The 25,977-nt window shown below is 38.9% G+C and overlaps 1 protein-coding gene across 6 annotated transcripts in view; it reads right to left on the reverse strand.

Annotated features, from left to right (window-relative positions):
* The window catches only part of LOC149216751 (uncharacterized), a 261,615-nt gene that overhangs the window by 35,735 nt on the left and 199,903 nt on the right, over positions 1 to 25,977 (reverse strand). The window contains exons 1-2 of one of the 6 annotated variants that reach the window (XR_016251137.1): positions 24,662 to 24,863; positions 23,104 to 23,300 (exon numbers count right to left, since the gene is read on the reverse strand). The exons of 3 other annotated variants lie outside the window; for them this stretch is intronic. The gene's annotated coding sequence lies outside the window, so the exon portion shown is untranslated. Of the gene's footprint in view, positions 1 to 2,111; positions 2,330 to 23,103; positions 23,301 to 24,661; positions 24,864 to 25,977 lie in introns of those variants that run through there. 2 more of the 6 variants (XR_016251138.1, XR_016251139.1) reach the window with 2 other exon arrangements.

Genomic DNA, 25,977 nt, shown 5'->3' on the forward strand with positions numbered 1-25,977 from the left:
AAAAGGAATGGCACTACTTAGAAGATTTCTAGGTGCATCAAGTCCAGCTTGGCACTGGGGAAAAGTGGTTGGAAATTAAAACATAAAACACAGAATATGAAGACAACAATCAATGCGAAGCTTAAGTTTTAGAACAAAATTGACCAGGAACGAATTCTTGTATAAAAACATTATAGCAAAGTATGTGTAGAATAGGGTATCAGTGGGAAAAGATGACTTACCTCACACAGCGAAGACAAAGACAACAAAGATGAAGAAATTTGTCGGAAGAAGCAAGTTGGCCTGATGTCGCCTGATATCGCCAATTGTCAAAGAACACAATTGCCAATCGTAAACAAAAGAAAGAACCCACCACAGAATAGATGGAAGACAGAAACAAATGCACTTGTTTAAAGAAAATTCTAAAAAACCTAGAATGGCCCTAACTAATAACCACCAGGCCCTCATCATAACAGGCTTGTTTCAATGCAGAGGCTGCCTTGTACGGATGCAGGGCAATGCTGGTGAATGAGGACTCCTTGCAGCTGCGCTTCCTGCTGCTGCAAAGGCGGCTGTTGAATGACTACTTGTTCTAGTTGCCCCTCCTCCTGTTGCAAAGGCGGCTATTTGCGCACAAGAGGGGCTCTGCCTTACCCTTCAACTGTTCTTTTATTGTTTATTAATTAATAATTAATAATTTTTTATGTTTTTTAATAATGTTTTAATTTTAAAATTGTTTTTTAAAAGCTGATGGTAGACCATTGTTCAATCGTCTAACAATGGATGTGACACAGAGTGGTACAGAGTGGCTGGGGGAGTTCTTCTGAGAGGGAAACGCCTTACGACATAAAAATATCTAGTAAAGATATTTCTACTAATACTACTATTAGCCCCTGAGGTGCAATGCTGCTATTTTTAGTGGAAATGCCCCCTGTTTTAGCTTTGACGGCCACGTCTCTTCTTGCTCCGCTTTGGCCCTAAGCCGGACTTCAAAAATATTACTCTCGCATCTATTATTGCATCAGGTCTTGATTCAAATGGATCCAAATATGCTCTCCAAGTCTTCAAAATCTCTTAAAATCATGCCAAAGATCAAAACAATCGCGCGAGAAGAGCCCTTAGAATGGCGGAGAAACACTATTGGGAGGCCAAAACCACATAAAAACAGTGAAAAACTGAGTATCGGAGGCATAAACAAGTGAAGGCACAATAACCGTCAGATCTGGCCGATCAACAGTCCAGATCTAATCGGCAACCACAACAGAGTGCTTACAACGGCCCGAGGCTATCGTGATATGCGATTGTGACTAATCGCATCGCGATATCACAATTGGAGAAAAATTATGGAGCGGGGCCTATAACCATACATGTATGCGATGCGATTAGCCGAACCTAATGGCTATATAAACATTATTGCATAGATTTTGAGATCCGTCGAAAGGCGTTTTTTAATGTATTTTCACATATTTCGTTATGTAACGAAATACAAAGAAACAGCGCCGATGCGATAAGACCCAGACCCGAAAGGGTTTGTGAAGGGAAATATATAATATTTGAAGTCCGGAGGGAGCCAATTTTCACGGTATTTCACGATTTTTAACATATTTTTAAAATACTAGCAATTGTCCCAAAACGTACAAAGAGAGGCCGATAGGATTATTAAAAGGAAGAAACCTCTACAGATAGTCAAGCATATACAAAGCTCGCTAGTGACCAAGGCAATAACCACGATGACCATCCCGTACCAGCACATTTGATACTAAAACAAAAAAACCAAAACCAAACCATTCAAATCAATATATTAAGTTTAAAACAGGTTCATACTAAAAACTCAATAGATTATTGGCAACACACTTTATTTTTTAAATAAAAAATAAATTACACCGCTTTACATGATAAATAAAAAGCGGAGAAATTTGTGATTTGCAAATATTAAAACAAACCACTTACATTGCTGGTTGACACTACAACTAAAACATTACGTAATTGTAATATGCTTTTCCACATTGTAATTTAATATTTTAGAATAACCGCGCGTTATCTAATCTATTTCTATCTTCCTGAAAATTTATTATTGCTAGCATTGAAAACAGATAAAAGCCCTACCTTGGCAATCTCAGATGGAAACTTACCTGAAAATCTGTTACAGTCAATTTGTAGGTTAGATAAATTTCTAGCATTGCCAATATCTTTAGAAATGCTTCCTTCAAAGCTGTTAGAACTGAGATGTAGCAGCGAAACTCTTGGCAATCGCCATTCGAAAATAAAAAATATCAGTTTTTTACCTCAATCATTTCTATTCCAAAATATTTCAGAAATCAAATTAAACCCTGCAAATAAAAATGCAAACAAATTAGCCTACCTAGAAGTATGTTCTCTTTTGCATTGCATTTATGCTAAAAGGAAATGAAATGCAAAAAAACAGGGTGATATTGCATTGCCAATTTGGATTACTCCTTTGGCTCATTAATGGAAGGAGATTAATCTGCAGAGAATCATGCAAAATTTGGATATTGGATGTGCACGTTATCCTCAGGATTTTCTATTTATAAATTTCAGTATTGATTATGCAAGAAAGCAGGATTGGGTTTTGTAATTTTTCAATTACTTTCTTTGGTTGGAGTTTTGATTATAGTTTAAAATTTGGTATTGCCCTAGTGACTGCAACGTCTGCAACGTGTAACTATGTGATGATACCCGAGCATCTGCGCTCTTCAGTATTGCTCTGCAATAGTTAGAGCTAAAAATTAGCAAGTGTGTCTTTCATAGTGGATGGTGTTTTAAATTTAATGTAATTCAGGGGCATTAAACATGGATTTTCTTCCTGTTCACAGCAAAGGCTTTTCAGAGATTAAAGTAAGTCTCACTGCTCATTTAGAACGGCAATTGAGATTCATATATTTGCTTTGTCAAATCCCCCCAACCATTTACCTAAATGACCTAATAGTGACCTAATAAGGGACTCATGGCAGTAGCAGGTTACAAATTAAAGCTAGTTAGAGCTCTAAACTGGCAAGTGCAGTGTTGTGTACTGGTATCTAAATTTTATATGTAATACTTTATAATGTAATGCTTTATATTTAAATTTTATATGTAATACTTTATAATGTAATGCTTTATATTTGTTTAACAGATTATTACTTGTCAATGGGCATATGCTTTCTTTGTGACCCAAACCTTTGTATTCTATATATCAGTCTTCTTGACTGCCTCATACTCACCAAGTTGATGTTATTGAAACTTTATATTTTTCGGGGGAGAGGTGGAGTTGGAGGATGTGTCATGGAACATACACTTTCTGTCTGGTCACGACGGGGAAATTAATAAAAGCCTTTGAACATTACTCAGCAATATTTTTTATTTTATAGCCATCCTAATTATTCGTCATGCCTGCCATGGTATATGACATGACGTTTGCTTCATGAGATGACTGGACACATATGCTTAGGTTTTGGAATTCATCAGTGCACATTATCTTCAGCTGTCTTGCTAAGGATGCATGATTCTAAATCTTATCAGTTTATATGTGTAATTTAGGGAAGATGTTAATGACTTCAAATCATTTTAGATGAATATAGTATAGGTGTTCAATCCTTTTAGTTAATGAAAGGAGAGATTTCTGCATTGTAGATAATTATTCAAATAAAAATATTTAGCTTGTTACTAAGTACATACAAATTTTTGTGAATAAAGTAAAATTGAAATGTGGAGTTGGAGTTCCGTGAGAGGTGGCTAGACTTTTACTCTAGTTGTGTTTCCATCTCTGTTATGGCCTCAATGGCCACCTCCTTAGCCTTGCCGAAGTGCTCTGTCCATCCCCAGTGGAGATTCTGATCCCCTCCCTGTGCCCATTGAAAGATGTTGTTTGGCTCTTTTGTGTCATCAAGTTTTGTAACCTCTACATTAATCACTGCTATTGGGAACCCATCCCCTACATACCTCTAAGATAAAGATGGACCCAATGGGTGCCCTTGTGTATGGACCCTTGAATCCCCTTAGCGTATGGACCCTTGAATCCCCTTAGCGTTGGTCCATCTAGCTTTGTACCTCCTCCTTTGACAGATCCAAGATTCTCTTTCAAAAATGCACTTTTGAAAGCAATCTGATAGAGACCTTGATAATAGCTGCTTAGACCTAATGAGTAAGAATGGTAAATGAAGCCCCAACCTCAACCCCAATCATCTTAGTTGTAGTGGATGCAATATAATCATTTTAATTCTTACAATGACTAAAGTTCCTATTCCCCTCCAAACTGAGTTCTCTGTGACACAGAAATCGTTGATCCTGCGATGGAATTTTGGATGAATGAATATGTCCTGAATGACATATGATTGTTTTCTTTGTCCGTATGCTGACTACAGTTCCTACTGCCCTTCTACCTACATATGATTGTTTTCTTTGTCCGTATGCTGACTACAGTTCCTACTGCCCTTCTACCTACATATGATTGTTTTCTTTGTCCGTATGCTGACCAGTGTTGATAATATCGGTATCGGGAAAATATCGGCGAGGGTCCGGAAAATATCTTATCGGAAATATCGGCGAAAATATCGGCAAAATATCGGCAAATATCGGCAAGCATAAAAAATGCATAATATATTCATTTTTTTTCAGATTTCTAAACATATAAAGCAATAACAACATGAACTAAACACATTGGCACATAAATATGAAGAAGGCATTGATATATATGATGTCAAATAGAAATGATACATCAAACTTCAAAGGCGATACCAAATCCTGCTGATCCCTGATAATTGTCCAATCAAGGACTCAAACAAAATAACATCACATATCCTGCTGATCCCTGATAGTGATAATTGTCCAATCAAGGACTCAAACAAAACAACATCACATATATAAAACTTTAAAAGTATTTCATCATCATGAGTTATAAACTTATATGTAGCAAAAGTTGCAAAACAAATAAAACTAGCAGCTATCTATCTAAGACCATTGGCCTCTCCCTACCAGCTTTCTTTCTGTCTTGTTCAGCAATTGCTTCACGAGCTTTTTGTATAACCTCTGCACTAGAAACCATACAAGGCATCACATCTGCATCATATGCAGAGAGTTTAGCCAGATGGTATTTCAATCGTGTAATCCCTCCTGACATCTTGGTCCCACACAAGTTGCATGATATATATGCCTGATTTGCCCCACCAACAGCCTCCCCATACTCCCAAAATGGGTCCAAGGCTTTTGGCATATTTGACATTTGTAGTGAACTAATTCAAACCTAGGGCACAAAAAAAACAAAAAATTGGCATTAAATGAGTATAACTATACAGTGCCTAGCAAACACTCAAGAAACTATTTTAATTTTTAAAGCAACATCTTCATGTTCAGAATTTAAACAACAAAAGCAAGCATAAAAAATGCATAATATATTCATTTTTTTCATATTTTTAAACATATAAAGCAATAACAACATGAAATAAACACATTGGCACATAAATATGAAGAAAACACTGATATATATGATGTCAAATAGAAATGATATATCAAAGGCGATACCAAATCGTGCTAATCCCTGATAATTGTCCATTCAAGGACTCAAATGTGGAGAACCAATACAAAATAACATCACATATAATAATAAAAGTATCTCATCATCATGAGTTACATGTAGCATAACAAATAAAACTAGCAGCTATCTATCTACTGCCCTCTCCCCCTTTTACGGGAAAACATGATGGGCTGTTTGCCAGCCCTGCCCCTAGTAGTAGAAGGCCCTGACACTGCCTCTGCACCTAATGTCAAATAATGAGTGATAGGCATGGAGCTATGCTCTCCTATATCTATAGCAGATGGTGTTGATGTTGATGCTCCCGCAATGTCCTCCTCCTCCTGCTCCTCCTGCTCCTCTAAGTGCTGCTGCTCCTCTGACTCCGAGTCCTCCTCTTGCTGCCCCTGCTCTAATGGATCATCTGCCACTGGCTCTAACCATGAAGGTGACTCCTCCAATATGGGCTCCTGAGACTCCACCCTCCACGGAGACAATACATCAATATTGTCTAAGGAAATGGCATCTGGATCCACTGGTGATTCTATTTGCCTCACTCGAAGTCGGATGTTGTAATGCACATACACCAAATCGTTGAGGCGTGCGAACTCCAACCTGTAAGAGTGTCAAAAAAAGTAATGAGTCTTGACTCTTGACTCTTGACACTTGAAGGTCATAAATTAAAAATTAAAAATTACAATAAGTGTAATTGCTCAACTGAAGGCTTGAGTTCAAAGTTATACCTGTTGCGCTTTTTGGCGTGTATTTTCTCAAATACACTCCAATTGCGCTCACACCCTGAAGAGCTACATGTTTGACTCAAGATTCGTATAGCCAATTTTTGCAAATTTGGTACCCTTGCACCATAGCTTCGCCACCAAAGATCTACAACAAAATAATGAAATAAAAAATTCAAAAACTTAAAAGTTAAAAGTTAAAAGTTAAAACATAATTAAATTCAAATTTCTAATTTCTAATGAGTGATGACTTGTCACTTACGTGGCATGAAGAGGGCCCTTTCCTTAATGGCATCATCAAAGCCAAATAGGCCAACACAATCCTGATAACTCTGTACCTCGCGCTTGATTTTGCTACGAAGCTCAGAATCAGGTACCATCCTCTGAATACAGGAATGGAGCCCTTCCATCACCTCGCCATCAAAACCAAAGTTGCATTTGTATGCAAATGCAGGGTTGAGGAAGAGTGCTGCTGCATGAATGGGTCGATGAAGCATCCCTGTCCACCAGCTATCGATCACATCCCATAACATCATCTGCCTATTAAGGCCAGCAGAACCCTTGTCTGCATAATAGGAACGAATGGCCTCCTTGGCCCTATCCATGCCCTCATACAAATAAGGCATTGCAGGCTTCTCTCCATCCACCAATCTAAGAACCTTTACTATAGGTTCGCTAACTGCACATGCTTCTTGTACTCCACGCCAAAATGTCTCAGAGTACACCATTTTTGCAATGGCTCTCCCATCAGGTCTCCTGCTGTATCTACAATTACGCCAATCATCAGACACAAACATTTGCTTCAACTCGAACTGACATCGAAGCAAAGACTGAAGAGTAATAAAGGTTGTGGCAAAACGTGTGATGGCAGGACGCCGCAACTCCTTGTTTCTAGTGAACCTCCTCATAAGGCTAAGAACAAAAGCATGGTTATAAATAAACTTGGGGATGCTCCTAGCCATATCAACTGCCTCCTTGATGAAGGAGAGTTTCCCCATATCCTCAAGCAACAAATCAAGACAATGCGCTGCACATGGAGTCCAGAACAATGTGGGATGCCTCTCCATAAGCATTCTGCCGGCAGACACATAATTAGCTGCATTGTCTGTTATGACTTGCACCACATTCTGAACACCAATCTCCCGAATGAACCCATCTAACAACTCACATATCGTTGTTGCATCTTTGATATGTTCTGATGCATCCAACGATTTAATAAACATGGTACCTTTAGGACAATGAACCAAGAAATTTAGAAGGGTCCTACCCTTCCTATCTGTCCAACCATCAAACATCACTGTGCATCCAGTGACTTCCCATGTCTTTTTCAACTCCGCCAATCTAGAGTTGATGTCCTGTTTTTCTGCTTGAAGAATTGGCCCCCGCAACTCCTCATATGTGGCACTTTTGTACCCTGGGCCCACAACAGCAATAGCATCACACATTGGTTGCCAAAATGGATTGGTTTTTGTGATGCTGAGAGGTAAGTCGCTCCAAAAAATACACCTCCCCATGACTCTATCTGCTTCTTGCTTCTCCTTTTTTTTATAAAGCGATTTTATGCCAGGTTGTGCTCCAGCTCCTGTTCGTGGAACAAAAAATGATGACCTCGCATTCACACTAGCAGTAGCGCTAGCATGTGATGGTGTGCCAGTTGTGGAGCCCCTCCCACTAGGGCCAGTAGGGCCACTACCCTCAACATCAAAATCAGGAGAAGATATCCCGAAAGATCTACCTGCATGTTCAGCTTTGTTTCTTTCCGCCTCTTCCTTCTTTCTGTCCTTTTCTTCAATTGCCTCAAGAGCTTTTCGTATAAGCTCCGGACTAGAAACTTCACAAATGCCAACATCATGTCCAGTGAGTCTAGCAAGATGGTATTTCAGTGGTGTAACCCCACCTGTCATCTTGGTCCCACACAATTTGCATGCAAGATATGCACGATTTGTCCCACCATCAGGGATCCCATACTCCCAAAATGGGTCCAAGTTTTTTGGCATATTTGTATTTTGTAGTGGGCTAACTCAAAAGGAAACCTACAGCACCAAAAAAAATTTGGAATTAGTAACTTAATAAGTTATTAAGTAATATATAACCCTTGTTTTTTTAATATATAAAATTCTTAAGAAAATGACAGTTAAAAGTTAAAACTTAATTTGTTTAACTGTCAGTCCTTGCTGCCCAGACTTGTCAAGGTCTTGTTCAACACTGCTTAATTCAGTTATACGTTAAATCACAGCAAGGATAGCTTGCTGTAATTATGTTTTTAGTAGAGAAACTGTATATCTTTCTTGATTTCAGTGCATTTAAAAAACTAAAAACATTAAAAATACACAAAATAAAAATAAAAAATAAAAACATTTAAAATTAGTCTAGACTCTAAATGGCATAAAGATTCACAACTATGACACTGTGATGAAAATCGCAGGTATAAGGCCTCAGATAATATGAGGGGTAACAGAACCCATTCACACCAATAAGCTGTCACCTTGTGTATGGAAATAGAAAGTACTGCCCCATACAAACGAGTTACTACACAATTTCCCATAGTCACTAAATTATCATACCACCCTACATTATTTATTAAAGACAACGATTACAGTCTTCGTGGATTCCTGACGGTTATATAGTGGTAGCGGTGATTAAAACGAAAACTGGTAGTATTAATTTTTAAACGCATATGGTAGCGGATTGCAGAGACTGTAGGTACTAGGGCCACAGACAGCGTGGTATGAAGTTATGTAATATGAAGTTTGAACTATATGCAACATGAACAGAGCATAAATGATAAAACACAGTTGTAAACCAGCGTTTGTAAACCAGCGTTTGTATATACACTGCCATACAGTAAACGCAGCGGCACTGAAGAGTGTGAAGACGATGTCGGATTCAATGATTCATACCTTTTAAGTTTTCTTGGCAGCCAAACGGTAAACCCTCCTTCGCAGCACCGACCGGTTCCGTCTCACTCTCCAGCTCGCACGAAAACAAAATGACGGGCATCGAAAACTCAAAAACCATTTTATAAGTCGATACAACCTAACCGGCGATATTTACCCTCGTCTCGCGATATTTACTAAAATATCGCCGAAATTTCGGAATTCTCGCGCGAAATTCAAAACATGAAAATATCGCGATTTTTCGGGGGCGATATTTCGGCTCAGGGAAAATATCGCGATATTTGCGAATATCGCCGATATTTCAACGATATTATCAACACTAATGCTGACTACAGTTCCTACTGCCCTTCTACCTGAGTTCTCTTTGGCATATAAATACTAAAATATTTAATCCCGTAATGGAATTTTGAATGAATTAATATGTCCTGAATGTGCTTATACCAAAATAGAACTTCCAACAACATAGTGTTTAAGTGCATCCATCAGACACAAACTACAATATCTAAAAATAAAAACGCAGCCCAACACATACTATGGTCTAAGAACCTATAAAAGGAATATGAATACTTCCAATAAAATAAAGTTCACCCATCCAAAGAATGACTACGCATTCATACTAACCAATTGAATACTTCAAATAAAATAAAGTTCACAGGTCCAAATAATGACTACGCATTCATTACTAAACATCTACTTGAATACTTCAAATAAAATAAAGTTCACAGGTCCAAATAATGACTACGCATTCATTACTAAACATCTACTTTGTCTAGGACGGTATATAGAAGTTAAAACATTTTCACTCACGAAAAGAAAAGGCTTCTGATAAATAACTCTACCAGACACTCCAAAAGACTTCTCATAAAGGATGTTGTCAATGGCTTTGCCATGGTGATTGATAACTTAATACAATGGTGCTCTGTTGTTTTTATATTTTATCAATTGAATAATTTAATTTTTCATATATTTAGTATCTGGGATGAGAAACCTATTTCAGGCACTCCGATACCACCCGTGAGTTTCCTAAATTTTGAGGGAATCGCCACATGTCCCCCAGACATATCCATGTCCTGACGTCCCAGAAACTTGGTAGAACATATGAAAATAAATGGATAAAATACAGGGTGATATTGTATATGAGAATAAAAGGATTTGGACTTTTCTGTATATGGTGTTTCACTTTCAATGCCAAAAATCTGCTAGAGCGGTTAAGAGGAAAGCGATTAATGTTTGTTGGAGACTCAATAAGTCAAAACCAATGGGAATCCATGGTCTGCATGCTTCAAGCAATGTTTCCTAGCAATATGTTTGTTGGAGACTCAATAAGTCAAAACCAATGGGAATCCATGGTCTGCATGCTTCAAGCAGTGTTTCCTAGCAATAAGAAAACTGTTAGTCAACAAGCTTCAATATTCAAGGCCTTGGTAAGCTGATAAATGTAGTTTCCATGGATAGTTGTGCATTTGATTATATGGTGAGTAATGAAGTCTTACAATCTTCTTTTTCTTAAAAGGATTATGAGGCTTCTGTGGAGTTTTTCTGGGCTCCACTTCTGGAAACAAGTTTAAGAGTTTGACACAAGGTACACCATAGTTATTACGATTAATGCATGTGTAAACTAAAATGGTACAACGTAAAAGTAGGGTATTGGTCTGTAGTAGGCTCTTGATCTAGTCTAAAAACTGTATGCATATTCGTTGCACAGACAAGATTCCCAGAGCACATTGAGATGCATTGCCATCTGCTAAAAATTCTTGGGGATGATGAAGCAGCCAGTCATGACATGGGAAGGCAACATAAAACTGGATCATCCTTTGTGATTTCAAAAATGGAATTATTTACATGCCCAACATGCAAGATTTGATTGCAGAACTATTTCAAACCAAGTGTTTAGCCATAAAATACCAAAATGCATATATGTATACTACAAGTAACCTGTTAAACCAACAGTACAGGAAAAGGATAACGCCCAACCTATTTACTGATTACATTCACAGCCATACAAAACTCAGTGGAGAATATAACCACTGTAAATTATGAAGAGAAATTTAAACACTGTAATTCCATGAATTGCATAAATGGATCTTAACAAAAACGAGAAGAAAACAACAGAGTTTTGTTCCAGCCAGAGCTAAAATGCTCAACATCCATAATAATCTAAAAACCCTAAAGTCAACAGAGAAAAGTCACTCTACACATAGAGATGTGTTTGGTAAGTTATAACTAAACATATATACAATGAAAGTATTCATTGGCCTCTAAACATATGTACAATAAAAGCATTCTATCATATAGAGATGTAATTGAGAATGAGCAGCTAATCATATATGCATGATGGGCCATGGCATCGGCAACACCAGTTAGCGTTTATTGTGGTGCCATATTGTGCGAGTTGTTCCTGCAATTGATGGCACATTTGCTTGTGTGCATCCCTTTCATGGATGTGAATTGTTATCTTAAGTATTTTCCTTATTTTCTTTAACAACTTAATGGTTGGACGCAAACGGTAAAGTGGCAATGATTGTTGTGGCAAGATCCTTGTCTGCATATCTTGTAACGTAAGTTCCTGTTGCTGAATTTTTTCGCAACACTCATACAACCTTCGTAGGTAGCATGATGGCGCATTTGCCTGTGTGCATCCCTTTCATGGATGTGAATTGTTATCTTAAGTATTTTCCTTATTTTCTTTAACAACTTAATGGCTGGGCGCAAACGGTAAAGTGGCAATGATTGTTGTGGCAAGATCCTTGTCTGCATATCTTGTAACATAAGTTTCTGTTGCTGAATTTCTTCGCAACACTCATACAACCTTCGTAGGTAGCATGTATGCATGTATCCATACCTGTTGCCATCCAAAAAGGACAGATTGTAAGTGACATTGAATATGTTTGACGATTTTGTTTGAATATTCAAAATAAATTAAATGATTCCAAACGAGTATAAAATCATATGAAACTAAATGTAATAGCAAGCAAATCTATGTGAAACTTGGTTATGTAGTGAGTGGTGTTTACCATGTGGGTAATTCTGGAAGACAGGTTGTACGATTGGCTAAAGTGTATTATCCTGAATAGATTTTGATGCAAGGAATGATTCCTCTTGCTGTCTACGCTTAAGATATGGATTCTTGTGCATTTGTGCAATGCGTGAGAACGGGAATGCTGGATTGATGTGTATGTCTGCTAGTGACCACACTCTTGAAATTGCAGTGAATGTTAGCCCTTGGCGTTCTCTGGTGCCGATGTCCACTGTTGCTTTATCTAATGTCATTCCTTGTGACTTGTGTATCGTTAAAGCCCATGCCATTTGAAGTGGTATCTGACGGCGTGTACCCCTTGTGATGGGAGAAATGGGTACATATGTTGGGTGTGAAATGTCCCACGATGTTCCTCTGTATTGTCTAAAGTCAACAACCACAGAGGATGGTAATGCTAGGGGCTTTGAGCCAATTGAATAAAATATTGAGATGACCTTCCCAAGTGTGCCATTGACGAGGCCTGCATGTACCCATAAGTTGCTAGTGAGCATAACTTTTTGTTCATTGCATAAGAGCACCTTTGCAGGCAGATGCTCATCTTCTGTTCTAGCAGGAGTTTTCTGCCTTTGTTGTTCCGCAGAGCAAAGCGCTACTGGGATGTTCAATTTTTTAAGCATTTTCTTATTATGCAAGACAACTGCGTTGTTTGTTGCGAATAGGTGCATGGATTCTTCGAATGTGCATTTCTCTTCATGTGTAAGAGACGAACTTGTTCTTGACATTAGGTGTTGCCAATCTTCAAGTGTAGATATTCCATTCCTAAGATTTGCAAGTATTTGCCGGAAAGCAACCTAAGACGGGCTAACTCCTTGTTGACGGAAAACGGTTGAAAGTGTTATGAATATGTCGAAGCTGCGCCAAAGTGCAATGCCACGTGATGTCCCAGCCTATAAAGGAATGTCTTTTACAGGTGATAGTTGGCCTAAATCTCCGACAAGAATAATTGAGCGATTACCAAATGGTGCATTCCGATGAAGAGGGAATGCCTCTCTTAGACGATCGTCAATGCGAGAAAGCATTTTTGGACCAATAAAGCTCATTTCATCAATGAGGATGTATTCTACATGACGGAGTTGCTCTTGCAGGTGTAGGAGCGGTCGAAGGTTGGCCTTCGAGAGGATGCATTGTCTGGATAGGGATACGAAGGGCAGAGTGAATTGTGAGGGCATTTATGTTGAAAGCTGCAACGCTGGTTGGTGCAAGTAACAATAAAGGTTTTTGTTTGCTGGTGAGTTTTCCACAAATGCTTGGTGCAGACATTTAATCAAATGGGATTTTCCTGTGCCAGTTGTTCCTTGTATGATGATTTTGCGTGGGCGTTTTGGCGAAGGGGTTTTGAAGTGCAAAAAAACAGCGGTAAAAGCTATGTTTTGGGTAGGGGATAATGTATGATCATGGGGAAGGTTGGAAAAAGAATGATGTTGGTTTTGAATGGTTGAGCGGTTGAATTCAATGAAGTTTATGGCAGTTTCTTGCAAAGGGGGAGGGAGAGTATTTTGTGACCAATTGTGGTTGACATCGAAGTCGCAGTAGCCAATCATGTCGAGGTCATCAATTGCAATATTGTAACCTGGGTGTAGTTGAGAGAGGATTTGCCATTCATTCATCTGCATGGAATCAGGGGGGTGTGTGGGGTAGTTTGATCTTCAGTAGGTGGGCTTTGTGGGTTCTCGATTTCTCGATGGACATGCCATGGTGTATATGTACCCTTTTTTTGTTCCCAGTGTGCAATAATTTCTGCATAAGTTGAACCAATATCATCAGGGAGTGTTCGGAAGGGGAAATACAAGAGTAATTCACTCCAGCAGAAGGTGGCATAAGAAGGGGAAGCAGAGGAAGGAATGACATTGTAACGGGGCAAGACATGTACAATCATTGGGGGGAATATGTGTTTCCATTGGTTGTTTCTCCGCTGGGTAGAATATGACCACGAGCGGGCAGCTTCAAGGAGGGGCAGGGGTTCTAGTGAGGCAGGCCTGTTCATATATGCAACGATAAAGTTTGGTGTCGAACCAGGATTTTCAGTATCTTGTGAAACACGTTTGAAAACAGCCCTGTTGACATTCAAAGAACGGAATGTACGACTGCAAAGAGAGAGAGGTAGCTTTTGTAACATATGGCATATTTCTTGTGCACCAATGTCTCTATCTGCAATGGTTTCTGTAAGGAGTTTTCGGATGACAGCACCAATAGGTGCTTCTGGAAGGGCACTTTGTGATAGCCGTGATAGCATTTGACGGTAGCTCTCAGATCTTGTCTCTGCTTTTGTTGCATACTTTGAAATCTATTTCAATACAGCATGGCGAGAAAGGACTGGTTGGCAATCAACATTTGCTCTCCAAATAGAGAGTAGATCGGCATTGTGAATATTCAATCTTTCATCATTGCGAGCTGGGACATAGGTTTTATGACATTTATCATCAATGAAAAGTGAAGAAGTGGACTTCCATTCCCACGGTACTCCATATCGGCAGCTAAGCACATTGTCTTTCTTACGAAGACAAGAAGATTCATGACACTTTGTATGACGTTGAACGCAGTTGACGAGCTCTGTATAGTCTTCAAACTGATTGGACGCGAATATTGCTGCTGTGTCAAGGAGACACGGGCTATGAATTGTTGACTGGTGAAGCGGAATATTTCGGTGTTCTTCCTGACGTGGATTCCAAGCAGTTACGTAGTGGTCAAAAAATTTCTGTGCATTAGCAACTTCTAATGCATTGTCCCAATCAAGTGTGTCCATATCTGGTGCATTTTGTAGCCAGAGGAAACCATGAATGTGTGCGGATCCTCTATGTTGCCATTCGTATCTGAATATAATATGAAGGTTACATTTGGTTAATACATATATATGCAATGTATAAAATTAATGTAGAGGGAAATGGCTAGTAAATAATACCTGCACCAGTAGTCGGTTGCATGGAGGCCTTTTTGCAGGATTTCTTCAAGGAAAATTGTAAATCTACAATGCATATATTGGGTTGTTAGATGTGAGTTTTTGATTATGTTTTGGATTTGCCATTGGAAGGGGTTGACTGAATTGGAAGGAACACTGGTGGGCATGATCGTGTGCAAGTCATGCCATTTAGTATCAGCTGTGCTGAGAGTGAAGAAGAATGTTGGGCTTCCTATTTGCGTGATCATGTCAGTCAGCTCAGATCGTCATTTGTTCCAGAAAGACCGTGTTCCTCGTAGAGCTGAACCAAACCGCATTATTTGCTCTTGGTAATCTTGAATCTGGAGAGTCATGAAGACACTGGCGTAGGTCTGAAACCGTTGTTGGCAAGTTGTTCTCAATGTACTTCTTCACGAAAACACTAGCTGTTGCTTGGCGACGGTGGCGCATTAGAATGTTATAAAGATAGTAGCGGAATCTTGGGTGTTGGCCAAAGCGGTTATCATGGTAGTGCAGCAAGTGTAAAGCATATTCATGCATTTCAACTTTTGTAAGTCTTGGTTGCATGATCATTGCGGTGCCTGTAGGGAAGAGTGTGGGGAATGCCATGGCAAAGAGGCCGATGGTGTTGTATTCATTTATAGCAATTAAAGATATTGGGGGCCAATCGATAGAGCTTGTTGAATTTGAATGGGTCAAGTGCAAATAGTTACAAATGTGTTCACGCTCAGTACATGAATTTGGGAGTACTGGAATGAAAGAAGAGGGTTGGATTTCTAATGGAGGTAGCATGACATCAGGATTATAAGTAGAATCGGTAGTGGTTTGATGGGTTTCAAAAGAGGAGGTGGTTACAATGTGGAGAAGAGAAGAAATGTCTGTAGGGTGATCTGGCAACGCAGAAATTGCAGATGAATTGAATTGAACATCACGGTAGTAAAGGTCATATTTTATTTTGTATTCAAGGGCTGCAAGGACACGTGATTTGCAAACGAAGAATTTGTAAGCCTTTTCAGTTGGATTTTGCCTTTTCACAATGAGGATGTCTAAGTCAGACAACATTCGAGGTAAGTATTTGGCAATAGTGGTGATGTCTTGAGGGAAGCTAATTGTATGGCCACTATATTTGTATTGACCACCACGGGAATGAGTGACTTGTAGAATGGGGTTGACACGTGCGATGAGCATTTCTTCGACTTGTGTTAATTGGTAAAGGACATAGGGTTGTTCTCCAGGGACCATGTTGTTTAGTTCAGAAAAACGATTGGTAGATTTAGATGATGCACAACGAAAACAAGAGAGTCTACCGTGGAAAAGCTTTGTTTTCATTCCTGGGTATGCTTCCTTGCATATTGTGCAAACATGCAAGGTAGAAAGTCCATCAATCCTTTCTCGAAAGCGACGGTGTTCTTCATTAAGGGGAGGGTTATATTCGATTTGATGAATGTGCGGTGGGTTGGTTTGTATAGGTGGGAGAGCATTTGAGGTGGGAAGGGATGTAGAGGAAGTAGTAGGGTTGTTGTGGTTTTCATAAAGTAGTCGACGGCGTGCATTTATTCGATCCTTTTGTTGTGCATAAAGAATACGCCGCCGCTTGTTTTTGGCCGCAATTTGATTGTCTGTTGGCATATCTAAACAAGTACAAGTAATAATTGTTAGTTTTCGTAAACAAGTAGTGCATGTTTGGAATCTCATTTTACTGGGTGTAAATCCATTGTGAAATTAAAACATTATATTTTGAACATAGAAATAATATTTTTTTACTTCAACATCGGCGAAGGTAGGTAGATTAGGTAGAAGGAAAAACATGCAATTAGGAATGCTATGAAATCATATTTTATTTCGGCATCTATCATTGAGAGGAGAGAAACAAGATTAAAAATATTTCGTTCCTTCTTCTTCAATTTTTTTTTTGTTTGGCATGTTTGAGCGATAAAATGAATAGCTTAGCAAGCAAGAGATCAATGTATAGCATGTAGACAACGAACGAGAAACATATGTAGTAACTCTTTACAAATGTTGATATCTATATTATGTAAAATGTAAATGGCAAACATACATATTTTGGAATGACTGGAAGAGAGTATTTGCAGTGAAAGCTATAGGTTTCATCATAATAACATGGGTGTGTAATTTACAACAAGATGAGACAATTAGTTGTGTGGAAATGTTTGTTTATGTACAAACAAGCATGGTAGAAGAAACCCTAAGAAACAGCTCAAAGGCGGCGAACAATAGGTCGTTTTGAAGTGGACATTGCTTGAATGTCAGTGAGTGCTTCCTTGCATGCAGAGGCATATTGAATTTCTTCTGAATTGATCAGTATTGGTTGCAAGCGTTGAACACCGTTGAAGTAATCTGCTTTAATGGAAAGTGTTAGCTGGAAGCGGTGCCCTGAAATTCGGCCACAAATTTCCTGCAGATCAGTTGGTTCGATAGAAAGCAGGAACAGGTCTTTTGCCGTGATGCCCATGAGCTCGTTCCCTGCATCATTGAAAACTGTGACGTTCTGTAGATTCCCGGTGTGGTCATGTAGCTCAATTTTAAGTTTGTAATGGTAGTCACATTCTGGGAAGTCACCATTACATTTTGTACAATGCCAAAGATTGTTAGAATGCTCCACAACCTTCTTCATGCATTGTTTTCCATTGAAATCTAATGGACATGCTAGAAAGTAGAAGTCGTCCATATGAAGAGCAGTAATTGTTGCTCGAACTGAAACCCAGATTGCTTTATCAGAGGGCTGCATGCCAGCAATTTCATGAAACGTCTTTCGTGGTAGGGCACGTTTCGAAGCAACACCATAGTTTCTACTCAAAGATGGAGAAGAAGAGCTATAGCCTGTTTCACGGAACCATGCATGTAGTTGGTGAGTTTCTTCAACTTGTGGATTTATTGTGAGAGTGCTTGTTGGTATCGTCCCTATTGTGGTGCCATTAAATTCAGATACGCGACCTCCTTTGATTGCAAGGATTGGTGGGTTGTCGAAAGAGTAGAATTCAGAAAGATTTTGTCCTATATAGTCACAATGGTCTCCCCATAATGTTACATCAATGCTAAAACCCGACTTGTCCTTTAATATGAGTGTTTTCCTTAATGTTTCACTTCCATCTTTTCGTCGAATTGTTGATGCAGGTGAAGTGGAGGTAACAACACCAATGACATCCACATTCGTATTTGGAGTTGCACTTTTTATTTCAGCAATAGTCTTGAAGTGAAAGCTCTGGTAAGGAAACGTTGGATCATCTGTGGGACATGGATTGATAGTGGAAGCAGCAAACAAGTAAATTTCCCATTTGTTCTTGAGGTGGTTGTAGTTTGGATTTGCTTCTCTCACTGTGCCATTTGAAACAATGTATAGTTGCCCAACTTGAATTAGATTGTAAAGAGATTCGGCCAGTTCGGCAAATGCAGAAAGGTGGATCTCTTCCTTATCACGGTTGATAAGGTCAAATACAAAAACTTTTCCTGAGTCTCGCACATTGTTGTACGCCTTCAATGATGTTTTTGCAGATGCCCTACCTTGGATTGACCAATATTTTCGGTAAGGGTTGAGTGTCGTGAATGGAATTGTTGTAGTTGTTGCCGTAGTTGGTGGAGTAACTACAAAGGGCAAGGTATCTTCAGCTGACAAAGAGCTAAATTGGGATGAACCTGCCTGTGCATGTTGTAGCGTCGATGCGTCTTTCATCAATGCTGCTGAGCGCATCACAACTTCAAGCTCAACCACTCGGATGGACCTTATGTAAACAAATGAGAAATGAATTAATGAAGATTCCATTTTCCTTCTTTTAATGCAAAAAGTGTTTAGAAGGGAAAAAGTAAAAGAGAGTGATTTCAAATGGTGGGCCTTACGAGGAGTTTTGGAGCACTATGCAAGCTGCTTTTTTAAACATAATTATTGAGCCAATTTGGATGTCTCCATAATATTAACAGGAGGCTTCTTTTTCCCGTGATAGGAGTACCTGCAATTCATCAGTTTCACCACAACACAAAATTCTAGTCAAAGAAGATGTGATATGAATGCGGAATCTAATCTAACAAGGCTAACTTTTGATGGTGAAACAATAATAAGGGCACAACCTACACGGGGAGGAGAATAACTTCTCATATTAACCACCCAAGGTAGACCACATTAACAAAATGCTTGTTATTTGATTCAGTGACAAGGTACATATTGTGCAAATTCAAAAGTACCTCAAGCGACTCAAAGATCCTTATAGTCTTACAGTACCGTCAAAACATCAATGAAATAGGAACATTTCCCAGCCATTCCTAACACTGATCCTACACATTAAGAGACGTGGTTCAATCAAGGCAATTGCCATGTATTTCGCTCACTTAATTTACCCTTTGCAGACCCTTTTTAGAGGCTGACTGGACTCCTTATGGCTTTGGAATAATTTTTTATAAGTGGTTCATATTAGTAGGCCTTGGAGGCATAGATATAAAGTGCCCACACTTAGGGCAGGCAGTGTGAGACCCATCACTTGGAAGCAGTGTCATTCTTTTGTGAATCTTGTGCATAATTCATGATATATTAACTATTTTCTGAACAATGCACAATTTTTTTTTTTTTAATATGCTATATTCGGGTGTACTCACTGTGCTTGTGCATTTTTGCACATTATAGGGAATCACTTTCATTAAACATATGTTGAATAGCAGCGATTGCATATAACGAACACGCTATTCAAACACTATGTATAGCTATTGAACCTAAAAGTTCACACATTCCTTCAGTCCAGGCATATAGAAGAACTATCTGGGGCCAAACTCATGTTTGTAACAAGAGCTATCTGGGTCCTCCCTCTTGTCAGAAACAGCACCCTGAAAACAGCATCCAGACAATAACAACAATCAGATTCTATCAGTCACACAACTATGGCCAGATTGCAAACTATCATGGGCAGTTTCTATTTATTTGCAGCATGACCAACCCATCTAAATGCAATGATCTGCAAAAAGAGGAGTAATTCAATTCCCATTTTCTTTTTGTACAAAGTTACAAATAGGCAAATGGAGTATGATGTGCAAGGGGAAAGAATGTGGGCAGTTTCGATATAATTTTAGACTTACCAACCCATGTAATTTCATGGACTGCAAGGAAGGGCTTTGAATGACCTCGCCTCCTACCTATCCTTAGGTGTGCACAATCAAACTTTTCTCTGAAAATGTGTGCTCACACCATGTTTTGTCTAATAGTATTGTTAGTATGTCAGTGTCTTACGCAGCACACATGCAGAATTCAGAGTAGAATGACATGGATAGACCTCCACAATGTTTTTTGGATAATTTATGCTTGTCTGTGCACTCTAGGGTATGTTTGCCTAAAACTATATATTTCTTGTAAACCTACGCTTATGGTTTAGCCACAGTTTTTTAGAATATAAATTAGTGACAAGGTACATATTGTGCAAATTAGGAAGTACCTCAAGCGACTCAAAGATCCTTATAGTCTTACAGTACCATCAAAACATCAATGAAATAGGAACATTTGCCAGCCATCCCTAATACTGATCCTACCCATTAAGAGATGTGGTTCAATCAAGGCAATTGCCATGTATTTCGCTCACTTAATTTACCCTTTGCAGACCCTTTTTAAAGGCTGACTGGACTCCTTATGGCTTTGTAATAATTTTTTATAAGTGGTTCGTATTAGTAGGCCTTGGAGGCATCGACATAAAGTGCCCACACTTAGGGCAGGCAGTGTGAGACCCATCACTTGGAAGCAGTGTGCTTCTTTTGTGAATCTTGTGCATAATTCATGATATATTAACTATTTTATAAACAATGCAGAATTTTTTTTTTGTTTTAATATCCTATATTCGGGTGTACTCACTGTGCTTATGCATTTTTGCACATTATAGGGAATCACTTTCATTAAACATATGTTGAATAGCAGCCATTGCATATAACGAACACGCTATTCAAACACTGCTGTACTTTGTGAGATTGTCAAACAGGGCTTTCTGTTTGTCGATGAAGTTTGATCCAAGAAGGCTGTCGGTAAGGTCGTGGAAGCACGAAAACCGCAGAACAGGGTTTCCAAAGCACAAATTTGTTGATCGTGCATCGCAGAACAGGGGTTCCAAGCCACGAATGTGTGCACCGCAAAACAGGGACCGCATAATTGGGTTTTCGAGAGTGTTGAGCAATAATGCCACCCAGCAATAATGCTACCAAACAGGAAGTTCTCGGCGCTGTGAATAAACAGAAATCAGGACAGATGCTACCAAACGAACAGAAAGCAGGAAAAGCAGGAAGTTGTAAGGTCATGGAAGCACGGAAACCGCAGAACAGGGTTTCTAAAGCACAAATTTGTTGATCGTGCATCGCAAAACAGGGGTTTCAAGCCACAGATGTGCGCACCGCAAACTGCATAACTGGGTTTTCGAGAGTGTTGAGCAATAATGCCACCCAACAATAATGCTACCAAACAGGAAGTTCTCGGCGCTGCGAATAAGCAGAAATCAGGACAGATGCTACCAAACCGACGGAAAGCAGGAAAAGCAGGAAGTTCTCGGCGCTGAGAATAAACAGAAATCACGACAGATGCCCGCCAAATATGGACGCCAGGTGCCAACCTGAGAACGAAAAGGACGACGAAAGTCTGTTTCACAGGAAGGCCTATCGGCCTAACAAAGGAGCAAGGCCGAAGCGACTTGCGATAGCAATGACGGACCCGATAGAGGAATAAACCATATTTAAGGACTTTTGAAGTCTGGAATGAACAGAGTTTTGGCGGAATTTCACAGTGTTGCAGCGTTTCTCTGTGTAAAACAGAAAACAATCGTTTTTGGTATTCGAAAGGATTTCAAAGGCCCGAAGACCCATTCCGTTACAGTATAGGTGGCCACCATCCTTAGAAGTGTTTAGCAATGATTGCTAACGCTAGAAGAGGGATTCGAGCGGACAGAGGCCAGGAGACAGATGGTCGAAAAGGGAAAAAACCACAACACGATGCAGCCGAACCAACAAAAGTGATCATGGAGCATCGCTGGCACGAGCGAGCTACCTGACAGCGCGGCAAAATTACCAGAATTTGGTTACTGTGTTGTTAGAAAAAGAGACCTCTGGCTCATGTCTGTCTAATCATGGCATCAAGCAGTTAGAAGCCAGAGGGGATAAATTAAGACACCTCGAGCCTCAAAGAGCCCGAGAATTGTAAAAAGCCTATAAATGGCTGAAAGTTAGAAGTATCAGAGGTTCAACTTTTGGAGACTGTGGAGACTCTACTCCTCTCAGCGTCTCATCTTCATTCCAGTAATACAAGCTTCTTTTGCTGTTATATGTTCAATCGCCATCTTTCCCTCTGTTCTAAGCTTGCACTTGAATGGGTTATTCATGTTTTCTTCTCTGTCGAATGCCAGATAACTGTCATCTTATCTCTATGTTGATAAATTAGAATTGTAAGCTTCATTTACTTTCTGTAGCTAGCCATTCATATGTGTTTATGTATGTATCTGCTGGTACAGTCAGGATTCTCCATCTATTCATTGAATCTATAAACTATTGAGCATTAGTGGTTGAAAGCCTTGTCAAGCTGAGGGTGTTCATGCATGTTTTGAGTGAAAATATAGTTGAAACAGTCATCTAACTTGATCCAAACCCCAATCCATTCCAATAGTTCAAAGAACGATTTAAAGATTTATATGTTTCCAGGCATCTCCGAGTTACAACATAGGAGAGCTTCTTGGAGTGCTAACAACTACTATAATAAAAAGAAATATCTAACAAAGATATTACTACTATTATTAAAAGTACAACCCTTGTGTTTAATTATAGAAGTCCTAGGTATTATAAACCCAAGCAAATATAATTATAAAACCAAGGTATATAAACCCTTTTATATTTTCTTTAATACCCTTTTACCTTATAATATCAAGTCTCAACAATGTTTATAATTCTACCTCTTTTTCCCATAATTCTAAACAATTCATACAAGCTGCTGACATCTGGTATTTGGGTGCACCTTTACATCATACATATCATTAAAGTACACTTTTCTTTGCAAATAAGAATAAAAATAGAGTGTTCTGTACTCCCACCTGGAAAATAAATTTGAAAGAGTCAATCTGAGAGCAACACATTATAGAAGCTTCCACTCTCAACAGCGTGGCTTCTTTAAGTTGCTGAAGAAGATATTCTCCTAAACCATTCATTTCCTCCCAGAGATACATCCCCTCATTTCCATTCATTGAAACAGCTTCGAATCTTTCCAAAATGTCTGGAATCACAAGAAGCCCTGCAGATCACATGGACAAATTCACAACGCTATTAGAAGAAAGTGAAATGTAACACGTTTAACTGATTAAGAAATTAGACTTCGACGGCATTTTGGCAATGAAGAATTTTTCTAAGAAAAGAGGGAATATCTTCAATTTAGCCTGGTCAAACAAATTAACAATATATCGATGCTTTTCCACATGATACACGGTGGATTGAAGTTGAAAAAAAAGCCATGGAAAAAGAAAAAGGATTCAGTACAGTATGAAAACTAAGAAACCCGGGAGTGAAGGGCATCTTATATGGGTAACTAAGACACCGGTGGTGGAGGGCATATTATATGGGTTATCCAAAACTGTTCAGGAAAATTCATTCTCATTGGAAGCAGATGAAGGAAAAAATTCACATTAGGCGAAGATTCGTAGATCCAAACGAGTTTTCAAGGTTTTTTGTCACTTCAAAGGCCCTGAAAATACCTAGAGCGTGTCCCCAGAAAAGCTCACTGTCCCCCGAATCCAATTAAGTAAAGAAAATTTACGGATGGCGTCGATTCAAGCCGTTTCAGGAAATTGTAAGGTTCTGAATCATTTCAAAAGCCTCGGAAACTAGTAGAGCATGGAGGAACTATGCCGTAGGAACTCTGAGAGGTGAACCCATACCAGGCATCTCAAATTTCTATCCCATGTTTTGCCTTGACCTTGACCAGAAAATAGATGGTTTAGAATCATTTTTATCATACACAGAACTGGTTATATTCAAAACAACCTAGAAAATTTCATTGTGGCCGAAACCTGGACAACTAAAAAAAATTCACAAAAGCCATACATATAGACCATTCGAGCATTTTTCAAGATACTGGGTTGTTTCACAAACCAAAAACCCTGGAAAACTCTGGCACTTAGAAATATTAAACCCTGAGAACTCTGAAATGTAGATCTATACAGTTATTAATAAGATATTGGAAATTTTCATTGTGCCCATAAGCTGGAGAAGTAAAAAAAAGTCACAGAAGTCATATATGCAGGCCATTCGAGGATTTTTCAAGTTACTGGGTTGTTTCAGACCAAAAAAAAAAAACCCTCAAAACCTGTGGCACTTGGAGAAGCTATACCCTTGGAACTCTGACATGTAGATCTATATTATAAAATTTAATTAAAAAAAGAAAAAACAAGAGAAATTCCTTTTTAAACTCAGCTCGTCTAAAATACTGTTAAGCCTACTCTTTGAATTTTCATACAAATCTTCAATTTATTTTTGCCCTAATGTATTCTGTATCACATGCACATTGTGGATGTAATTTAATACAATCTCTGAAAAATATGACATTTTCTTTCTCAGATATAATCTCACATTCAACAAATATGATTTCGATTCGCCTACCTTTTGATGAGTTTCCCAAGATGAAATAGATGGTGGAATTGCTGAAAGGTCAGAACAACTCCTCCTGTAGCGACTATTGGAGAAGCAAAGTCGGTGTGATTATGGGCACTATCTAGGCTGAAACGTGTAGTAGGAATTTGCAGATTTAAATGAGTAAGTGACAGAGCAGTCAGTACTCAAACTCGGCCAAACTATTCTGCAATTATTTCAATCAGATTGACACAATGAACAGATAATATAGATAAGACGGTACTTTTTCACTTTGCACCGTTGCCGCCTCGGAACAACATTGTTACCTTTTTCATTTGCAAGTGACATGTGTACATTTACGTCTGATATATGTGCGCCACATATGTTCACATTTATATCTGACATGTGTGCACATTTATATTGGGGAGTTCGTTACGTTATCCTCGCCCGTTTGTTTCTTCGTTTCCTAATTACGGTGGAGGCGAGTAAAAATAACCGTTCGTTATGAACTCTGCGTATTATCTGGGTGGCTTTTCTTCACTATCTGCACCATAGTTACCAAATACGGTTAAAAGTACGAAAATTCGTCCGTACGATTCGAATACCGAATAGTTCGATAAAATTCGTAGTGTAGGTGGTTAACGATTTGGGCGGATGTATGGTTCGTGGCATAGTTAATGGCCACAAATAGTTTATTCGCTAAAGCACAAATAAGTCGCTGCCGTATGGCATGCTGCAGAGGAAAACAAAAATTGTTGCCATATGGCACGCTGCAGAGTAAAACAAAAATTGTTGCCATATGGCACGCTGCAGAGTAAAACAAAAATTGTTATAGTATGGCATGCACAAGAGAAAAACAAAAATTGTTGTGGTATCGCATTAGAGAAAGACAAAAGATTCCTCCGGTAAATTGTTCATTAGCTAAACACAAATAGATTGCTGTTGTATGGTGTACACGAATAGAAAAATAGAAATCGCTGCGGTATAGCATGCACCCAGCGAAAAACATAAAAAATTGTAAAAAATCGCTGGTGTAGTCTATAACGCGACTTTTTGAAAGCTTTTCTGGTGGGTTTTTCCGGTCGAAATCCGTCAGGAATTTATTGGAATCGAAGTTTGATAGCTAGTTTCTGCACAATGAAAGCGTCCCAGGGGTTTTCGAGGGTGCTGAATCCAAATATGCAGTTAAAAAACCATTTTAACTGCAAGAAATCAAGATTTAACCTCAATTTCTTCCGCCGGATTCCGTCACCGGAATCTCTAAAAAGTCGCATTATAGACAACTCCGCTAAAAACATAAAAATTAAAAAATTTATGGGTTACTTAGATTTTATAGGTTAAATGAA

Source organism: Pinus tabuliformis, chromosome 1_1 (genome assembly GCF_031772625.1).
Source record: "Pinus tabuliformis cultivar Carrire ecotype Pingquan chromosome 1_1, CPIR1, whole genome shotgun sequence".
NCBI classification, from domain to species: domain Eukaryota; kingdom Viridiplantae; phylum Streptophyta; class Pinopsida; order Pinales; family Pinaceae; genus Pinus; species Pinus tabuliformis.